The sequence below is a fragment of the Saccostrea echinata genome, unplaced genomic scaffold (assembly GCF_033153115.1).
Source record: "Saccostrea echinata isolate AGI-Se365-2 ecotype Australia unplaced genomic scaffold, CSIRO_AGI_Sech_v1 ptg000004l, whole genome shotgun sequence".
Lineage (NCBI taxonomy): Eukaryota > Metazoa > Mollusca > Bivalvia > Ostreida > Ostreidae > Saccostrea > Saccostrea echinata.
The window spans coordinates 2,206,970-2,217,629 of NW_026889753.1; positions in this window are offsets into that span (position 1 = coordinate 2,206,970).

Here is a 10,660-nt window from a genome sequence, read left to right on the forward strand (position 1 = left end):
AGAGTGTGTGTAAGAGAGAGAGAGAGAGAGAGGTGGGACTTCATTTGTTAAACCGGCGTACGCCGAATGCGCCGCTTGATCTTTGGTAACCCGGCTTGTTGCTTCATTTGACCGGGGAAGGTTCGACGGCATACGCCGATCTCGCCGGTCTGAAATGACCGGCGAGCAATTCGCCGGTCTTAGAAATATGGCGGGAAGATAAAACACCTTATAAAATGAGGATACTTTTTACCAATTCGGCATATTCTTTAATTGTTTACTTTTCTTGAACAAATCTCCATTCATGTATTTAAAATCCGTTCTTATTTTCTACAAATAATTTTTTTCATCAATTCCATGACTTTTTTAAAAATTGAATTTCTAATTATCCAACCTTTTTTTCGCTAAGACATAACGTAAAAAGTGATAGATCTTAATTCATTGATTGTTATATAGTATAATTATTTTTTGTTTTCGCCGGTTTACTTCATTTGCCAGCCGGTTAGCCGTTTTACGCCGATCATATGACCGGCGCAATTCGGCGTACGCCGACCTGTGACAAATGAAGTCGGCCCAGAGAGAGAACTTGTCCAAACCTCAAAATCCGCAACAACTCGCTGTTGTGAATTATTTATACATTTACTGTGTTGGATGTATTTTTTATGTATATCAAAATAAATAATGATATATGTATTCTGATCAGTTATATTTGTTGCGCTAATTCCGCTTCAAAATATTTTTAATGCAAAAAAAAAAAAAAAAAAATTTAAAACGACTTTTATTTGTTTTTACAAATAGACTGGAGTGTAGAGCACTTGTCTTAAGGTGTAGTATCCCTCTGATAAGAGAGATAACTTTCAAAGGAAATTATTCCAAGCAATGCAATGAATTTTCTTACCTGAGTTTAATAATGAAGACCATTGTATAGTCAACTCAGGCGAACCTGAATTATGCTACAAATAATGAGAACTTTCTATTTTCTATTGCCAATATTTTTATTAATTACTTATTATATAATAGTTTACCTTAAACATGTATACTCAGATCCTTTAAATGTTAAAATTGAGATATTTCTATCTCTTTACATATAATTCTTTTAATTGTTATTGAAATTTCAGATGCAGAATTTGTTTTTAATCAATTAATTATTTTTTCACTAAAAATATTTTGAATAACGATAACTCCTGTATATGGAAAGATAACTCTTGTAGATGGATGCATTTTATTTTACAAGCACAGAAAACAATGTGATATTCTGATTTAAAATTAAAGCAACGCTTCATTATGTTTTCTAATGTGAATTAGATAGGTATGATAGTAAATATTATTTTCATTTATACCTCATATTTTTAATTTTATGCTGGGAAAAAAAAATTATTTATCTTTCTATTCACCATATCAAATTTTCTTCATGTCATAATTAGACATAATATTCATTTCTGAAAAAGTAAGCAACGCTTCATGCTTCAAACTATTTTCCATTGGAATCTAAATGCTATTGTTGTTGATGAAAATCAGTGTTGGGAATTTAAAAAAAAAAAATGGTGAAATTTGGAGCAGAGGGATATTTCACCTTAATTAAGTGTTAAACTACTTAAAACAAGCAAATTCAAAGAATTGTGGTCCCCCGCTTTCGGTGTCTTAGTGGATGGGATGCCATTATTTATGACATATTGTAACTGTCTTGTTTGTGTGTCTTGTCTTCATATAAAAAAAGACATAAATTAGTGAATTAATGACAGCTATGGCAAAGATCATAGCTTCTCAAAACTATTTCATAGCAGAGCAAACACGGACCTTTAAGACATCAGAGGTGGGATCAGGTTAAAGTCATGAAGTCAAATATCATAATACATACGAAAGGTCTTGTCACAAGTAATGCACATGTGAAGAAAATACGAAAGCCCTGTCTCTTATGGAGCATAAAAGTTATGGTCAAGGTTAAAAAAAAATTATAAGTAGGTCAATCTTCTAGTCAAGGTCCTGAAGTCAAAAATGGTATACTTTTCTGAAAGGTGTTGATATAGGTAATCTACATGTAGAAATATGAAAGCCCTATCTCCTCTCATTCAAAAGTTATTACAAATGTAAAATCAATTTTTAAAAAAGACTGTAGGTTAAACTTTAAGGTCTCGGTCACGAGGTCAAAAACCAGAGTAAACAAACGGAAAGGTCTTGAAAAAAGGTAATGCCCATGTCAAATGTAAATACCATATCTACTCTCAATCAAAAGTCATCAGCAATGTTAAAATTATAGAAAATTAAGTCAACGTCAAGGTCATAGGGTTAAAAAAATCATAGAATTCAAATAAAATACCCTTTACACAGGCGTAGTCACGGGGGGGGGGGGGCAGCGGGGGCACTACATTGTAGCCCCCCCCCCCCCCCACTTTCAGATATGGGCAAGAGTATATTGTAAAAATATGCCACGGGAACGCTTTAGTAAAAGGAAGACATTACAGAATTAAACAACTGTAGTGAGAGAAGTCTCGAGTCCAATAGCCAAAATTCCTGTTTCAAATTAAATGAAAATAATTTACTAAAAATGCTTTGAGACCGAAATAAAGCATTAACACAAATACATATTAATCTACATCGGGGATAACTTGTCTTAGGGGCGAGTTGTCCTGGTTCCATGGGGGAGAGGGTCCAAGAGATGCCTTTGACCCCGTTGTCTTCATATTTTACTGTCTACACATTTGTATCAAATATGTAGGCATGCATGCGCGGATCTAGGGGGGTGGGGGTGGGGTCGGGGTGCTGATCTCAGCCAATTAATCACAGATATTCAATCATATAATAAAAAGCAATTGTTAAGTATATAGATATCTAGTTCATGTAAAGATATATTTTATTCACCAATGACATGCCAAATTCAGTCACAAAATCGAGCTTTAGTTTCACAGTCAGGGTTCGAAATTCACTATATACAACTCGCAAAACGCGAGTTAGAATTCCCAAATTGCGAGTTAAAAATTAGGTAACTCGCAAAAACTTGCGAGTTGATTTTTTTGCATTGAAACTGTTGCAAAATTATATAATATGACAGAACACAATGCTTTTGATTTAAATCAGTAATTTAAATAAAAGTCACACTGTAGTTGTATTTTGTGTATTGTACAGTAGTTACTTTTTCCTTAGGTTACATGTATTTAATTTATATAAATTCAATTTAATATGAAAATTGCGAGTAGTCTTATAAAATTGCGAGTTCACTTTCTTGGTACTCGCAATTATTTGCAAGTTGTAATTTTAGGGAGTTTCTAACCCTGACAGTTGATATCAAAACTAGGTTTAGTATCAAATGTAAACTATAGGTAAATTAGGCTAAAAAAAATCATTGTTTTGTCACGGACTAGAATTGTCTTTGCGTAACCGACGTCACGTTCCTGCTTTCAATATTTCTGTGGACGGTGAATAGCAAAAATTGAAGGGCAACATGCATGGCGGATAAAAGAACGTATCCAATTTATACCAGTGTCATTTCCGCGTTTTAAAAGAAATGATAATTCATTACGTCCTCACCAATGGCATGTTCCGATTAAATTTAAAGTAGGGCTCCTTTCCAGTGACGTAATCAGTAAACAGCAAGCTTACAAGTAAAGGTAGTCCGAAATATCTGACGTTTTCCTGGCGTTTTTTTTTTTACGATTTGATATTTTACGTTCCTTGCGCGTAAAATATCAAATCGTAAAAAAAGCCAGGAAAACGTCAAATATTTCGGATAAAGTAAAGGAGATTTGCAAAGACAATGAAAATCGCATTTATTTGTAATTATTGATCTCGGTATATAGGTTTTTTTTAACCGTTTTTGGTCCCCGACAAAACAAAACATATAAGGTTTGTTACTGACTGTCCGCAGAAACATTGCGGGTCATCAAGTCCACAAAAGACTCGGTTTAACCTCGCTTTCTATGGGCTTTTAAAAACCCGCCATTATTACTTATTATGCCCCCGTAATCGAAGATTCGGGAGCATATGGTTTTTGCTCTCTCTGTTTGTCCGCAAAATTTTTAACCTTGCCCATAACTTTTGATTATCGTCAATTTCATTACAATCGATCTTGCTTTTCAATATTGACTTTTCTTTCAAATAAAACATAAAAACATTAAACATTTCGACTATTTATGTCTTTACTGCTGAAAGAGCTAAGTCCACGAAGCATCAAAAACGGCCTCTTCTCAAAAATTAATGTTATGTTTATTATAGATAATATAGAATTTTTGCTATTCATTACCGTTTTCCTTTTTTCAATATCTATTATACTTTTTGAAAAATAGATATTGCAATATGGCAGTGTTTTGATAGAAAAAGGCAATAGGAACGTCATTTTTTGTAATGTAACGTCACGTCAAAGAGCGATGAAATGACTTAAAGTTTGCAATTACTATGTAGAAATATACGAATTTAAGACTTGAAATTGAATAATTGGAGATAGATATTTATTAAATCAACATCATTTGATTTAGAACCATAAATTTAAAAAAGCAGATAAAAGAGTTCATATCAATTCTGACTGAATAGAATTGCAAAAATCTTTTCAATGGAAAATGACTACAATTGCGGTATTTTTAGATCAATGAAATAGTAAATTTTTGAGCTTTTAAAAAATCTATATCTAGATAAATTATCATAGAGAAAATAGTCAACGGAATTTAAAAGGATATATTTCCTTAACATTTGTAAAAATAAATTGAACATCTTATCTTTTTTGTTCATGTAAAAGAGAAACTGAAAGGAGTTCGTAAAATACGGAACTCATTCAAAACTTGTTATTCCTAAATACAAAATGTTGTGGAAATAATTGAATTATATTTACTGCAAGAAATAAATAAAGGTAGAAATTTGTGTTATACTTGATTATAATTTTGAATGTATATAAACAAAGAGAGTACATGTAACATCAAGATAAATTCTTACATTATACTGTTAAACACTTTGATGAATACGCATGCGAGATATATCCGCGAGATTCGCACGTATACCCAAAGCTCGCGGATATTTATCTTCACGAACCAGCCAATCGCTAGGCCATATTTTATTCCCGTAAAATAATAAGTGTATGCAGGACAGTGATTCGTGACGTGTTGTAAAGTGGAGATAAATAAATGATGTTTCTGTTTTTCTTCTCATAACTTATCAGTATCTATTTACCTATAAATGTAATGAATTTAGTATGTTTTATTGATGTATTGCTTAACATTCACTACTTTCAATTTCATTTTCACATTGTGATTTTCATGTGAGCAGTATTGCGTATGTAATGCTCTTATACGTCAAGATAGGAAGTCAGAAACATCTATACAGGGATTAATATTTTGCAAATACTCAGCGTAAATTTGATTTTACACGAGCAATTTTTGAAAGGGGGGGGGGGGTTCCAGGTCTGTGCCACAAACACTCCTGCATAGAATCACACCACAGGCACCTCAAGCCTGTAGAAACGGTTTTCTAAGGGGACAACCTTCAAAAAGAGTTGACAAGCCAAAAAAAAAAAACAAAAAAAAAACAAACAAACACCTGTGCACCACGCTCTGAAATCCTATTTCAGGGAAAGGGGGGGGGGCTTCCTCTAACTATTCAGTACATTTTTTCTTCCAAATACTTGAATATGTGCAATTTTACCTTCCGGCAACAAGAAATGGAGGGGGGATCCAAATCAAAACTTACATATTAAAACTACAGCAAGATTATTCTCCGTAAAAGTGAACCCCCTCACCCGGCATTATACGGGAACATTTTAAAATCTTTCTCTTCATTGAATAAAATATCTCCATAATTTAAGGAGAGAAATATATTCTCTTATGCACACTCCCTTTCATAGCGTTTTATGTTTACATGTACTTCTTAAAGTAAGATACTTCAGAAGATAGTCCAAAAATTGCATAGCTAAAAGTTCGGCGGAATTCAAAGTGAGACCTTTCATGTTACTTGTGGGTGGTGGGGCCCGGGACCGGGATTATGAAGGTACACGGAGAGAAGCAATTAAATACGCGAAACATTACATAGAGTACAGAAAGAGCAGATATTGAACTACTTATCTGTATTCCGCTAATGCACATATACATGTATATTGTGCTTAATTTTTTTATCAGTGTACAATTATTTGTACATGTACAAGGGAGGTGCTGGTCAAGAAAACTTGGCAGAAACAATTCATACACAAGTAGTTTACATGTACACATGTTACTCTTATTTACAATAACGTAACAGTATCGATTAAATAATTCTGAATTTTTTGAAACATATTTCAATTCCCTTATTCTTCCTTCTCTCAAATCAGTTTTTTATTTTTTTGATTGTCATTTATTTTTTAATTTGACATCCCACTTGCACTTCATCTCACTCCTTATAATAAACAATGTCAAGGGTCATATATGTAAAATATGCATCTTGTTTCTGGAAACATGTTGAAATGTGTTGAAACCAGACATCCTTTCTTTAAAAAAAAAAGTTACTTTTCACGTTTTTATGCAGGCGCATAAGAATTATCACGCGGGCTTTTTTTAATGAAATAATTGACAAGAAGTTACAAAAATAAAGATTGATTGCTGCTACATGTAGATATGAATATGTATGTACCGACATGGGGATTCATTAAAGCCGGACATGTGCATTTGACGGATCAGCACATGAGTTCTATTTTGGATCCAGTTTACAGAGATATTTCTAATTATCTTAATGCTAAAATTCTAATGATATCTTTTTAAAGATAATTTTCCCGTTTCTAATCAAAGGCATTTAACAAAACGACAGAAAATTAGGTCCATTATGCATACATGTAACAAGCCTTCGATTTTTTTTATGATAAGCATTTTATATTGATTGCATGTATCTTCTATGACGTCAAAATGACGTATAACGAGTAACGTCATGTACAACATACATGATCATAATATACACCCTTGCTTTTTTCCAAATACATGTATGATTTCAGAAAATGTCATTTTTAGATTTTTTACCACATTTAGTGTCTTAAAAACAAACAATCGACTGCTTTTCTATCACCTTGTGTCTTATCTATGGATCTTAAGTGTAATATGAACCACCCATTAGCATTTTGGCCATTGAAATTACCGGATTTTTGAAAGCATCAAAATTCAAAAGTAAAATTTCGTATTTGTCAAAGCACAAACAACGCTAATAATTGACATAAAGATTTGTATTTGTGGTATTTATACATATAGTAAGTATGAAAGTTGTTCTTGCCTGTGACCCCATCTAACTTTGGGAAAAAAACTGTTGATAAATGGGCATTTTTAACCCTTTTTAAAACCAGCATATATTCCAATCGTCTGATTTGCCTAATGACGCCTCATTTAACTTTTTTTTTTTTACATGTGGGATATGAGTGCGTTTCCACTTACATTATCAATATATTACACCTCATGAATCGATCCTATAAGTTTGTGTAAAACACGAAGACACATGATGGATCGTGGCCATAGCATTTTTCACACGCACTGAAATTTTATTTTATTTTTTTTTTTCAACATGAGCACACTCGTTACCGCAAAATATTTTCACTGGAAAATGTTTCTCGAATAGTTATTATTCTTTTTCTGTTTTAATATTTTGCGGTAACGAGTGTGCTGTATGTGTAAATCACGATTAATTGTGTAAAATTTGGCATTTTTCCCGGAAAACCTCGAACCACGGTGATGTTTAGAATTTAGTTTGACATAATAAATATCCGGTTTTGACGGAAATATTGTTCATGTGAAATGTGTTAATGTTCTAGGGTGAGAATTATCAAAAACATTCATTCTGAAGCCATTTTAATTTTTTTCATATTTACTAGGCCAAATAAGGCATATTGTGGGTCGAGTTCTTTGACAAGACGCCCAAACTGAAAATGTTTTATCCCCCCCCCCCCAAAAAAAAATTGCTTCCAACGAGTCTGGTATTGAATTTTTAACTGATGCTTTCAGAATAAAAATGTAAAAAAGAAAAGTTATCCCCTACCCACCTTCACTATTTTGGGGGGTGGGGGGTGGGGGTGGGAGGGTGTTACCGGAAACACGTACACATTTTTGGCCTTACGAAGTATAAACTATAATTAACACGACGTCAGGTTCAATCATTATTTAACAGTTCTATACATATATTGCATTTATTAAACTATACTTAACAGCGTTCAAAAACAAATATCCATAGATAAACACTAAAAACACTTTTGAAAATAAACATAGGCCTATTATGATTTGCGATTTTTCTTCAGTGAAGCAATATTTCATGACTCTAAACTATAGTCTACGTTCAAAACTATAGTTATCTATACTACGTTTAGTTTACGAGTATGAATTAAACTTAAATCTATAACAATAAACAATGCATTTTAATTATATGTTTATCTCCGTTTCAAATCTATATATAGTTTGTAATCGAAATATAGTTTACGCCTCAGTGTTAATTACAGTTTACAAGCAGAGTGTATAAAAATTCCTGTTAACAATTAAGGCTACCATTTACATTTATCTGTTGAATAAAGCAATATATACGTTCAGTGAAAATCTTTAACTAAGGTTATAATGAGAATTGAGAATGTATACATGTACATGTATTTGTCAACGAAAACTATCATTAACGTTTATTTACAGAAAAACTTTCTGCATTCGTATTAAAACTATATAGGATACAACTGTTAACTATTTAATAGATGAAAACAATGTTGGGTCGAACATTTGATCTTAAAAGGGGGGGGGGGTCGAGTCAGTTTTTTTTTCTTGTCAGTGACGGACAGATTGTCATCAGGGACATATTACTTATTTTCTTCTTCGATGAAAAAGTTTAATACAAAAATCTGTCAAAACTCGAAAACTCTATTTCGCAGGTGGGGGATATTATTTATTTCCAGAATTGCCTGGACCGCACCCTCTCCCTCCCTCAGAATCAAATGGTCCTCCTCTGAACAGATCTTTAACTGTAGAATGCGTAAAATATAGTTTACAATTGATAAACCTAGTTTATCAACTTTAAAACTATGTTGAGGTCATTTATATGAATTTTTGTGCCATACCTCCTGTTCAAAATTCAGAGTGGATCCAGCAATTGGTCTCGTTTCCTCTATGAAGCATATGTATACAAGTGCTAGTGCAATGAATAATGACTTAATATCTCTATATCCAATAGGATACTCATTTGAACTCCGCCCCCCCCCCCCTTGCACCTGATTTTTTAAGCTTCATACTTGGCTTGAGCACTACCCATTCCAATAACCAACAACCTTCTCGTCATACTTTTAACTCTTAGTCTATATGGTCATTAAGTATTTTACTTTAGAGGTATATGAGTGGTCTGGAAAGCTTCTTGGAATCCGTGACGGGGGCGATATACTTTAAACAAACGGCTCTTTGATGATGTCCTGGGTGGTAGTCTATATATCAGAAGAGGAGTGAAATGTACACTCAGTCCATTTATAGACAAATATAAGCAACAGAAGATCGACGGAAAACCGGGGATGCCTTAGATAGCAAAACTAACATCTTTTCCATCAGTGGACAACATGGTGGATTTTTGTGTACTTTGTTGCCAGAATTTTTTAAAGATATAAGTTTTCAACCTTTATTTCAGCAGGAATCCCAAATTTTCCATGTTAAAACGGTACAACCGCCGACATGCTTAAAAAGTTGGAATTGTTGTCACCCGCCCTTATATTTTTTCAGTGAACAGCTGTTGTTTGTGGAAGAATCCTGGCTGTCGCTACTGTACACCAATTAAAGCCATTCGGTATATTCCAGATATTCTAAATTTTAGGTGACTTACATTTCAACCATTTCTTTCATCAGAATGCACAAAATACTGTGATCGATCAAACAGCCTCATAACTTACTTTTTTTCTTATATTAAGGGCGTAGACTCTTTGTACAGTAGTTATAACAAACAAAACGTGCTATTTTTAGGTTCTTTAAAATCCCAAATAGAGATTAAATTATGTTTTACTATAAAAGTTCATTACAGTAAATAGATTCCAAAAATACCAAAAATCAGAGGCAGACTTAAAAAGAAAAAAAAAAGAATATATCACGTAAACTTACGTCTATTTGATCCCCCAATGTCTATAGGCTAGTTTTACGTACTATCAGCAGTGTTATCAAGTTCCGATTCAAGGTAAATTAAAACGAAAATAGAACTTTCGAATTTGTATAGATAATGAAAGGTTACCGGAATCCTGCTAGACTTAATTTGATTTAGCAGTCGCGCTTTATTCTGCATTCCGATGCAACAGGTCCGTGTTCTGAAAAGATTTCCCGTAAACTCTACATTAATGCTTGATTATTGTCACAATTAAAATTGATATCAGTATGATTACTCACAGTGAAAAAAGACGTGTCAGCACTTTAAAGATTTCATAGGTAAAGGTTTAATCAGGCCACGTACGTAGGTGTTTTCATATTCTGTCTTATCAATCACAGTACATGCATCTCTCGCTCATCATACCTACATACATGTATATATGTATATACTCCTATATACTGCAATATTACCTCTGTATGACACAGATTCCGAAAAGCGGCATCAAAATAGTGCAAATTCGCTAAATCTTCGTACACATAGAAATCAATAATAAAATCAAAAGACTTACTTCTCCCCCTAAAAGTTGACGAGTCCTTGGGTGATAGAACTAATTAAAAAAAAGTATGAGTGGGGTTTGACAAAAATCTATAGATATACCTTATCA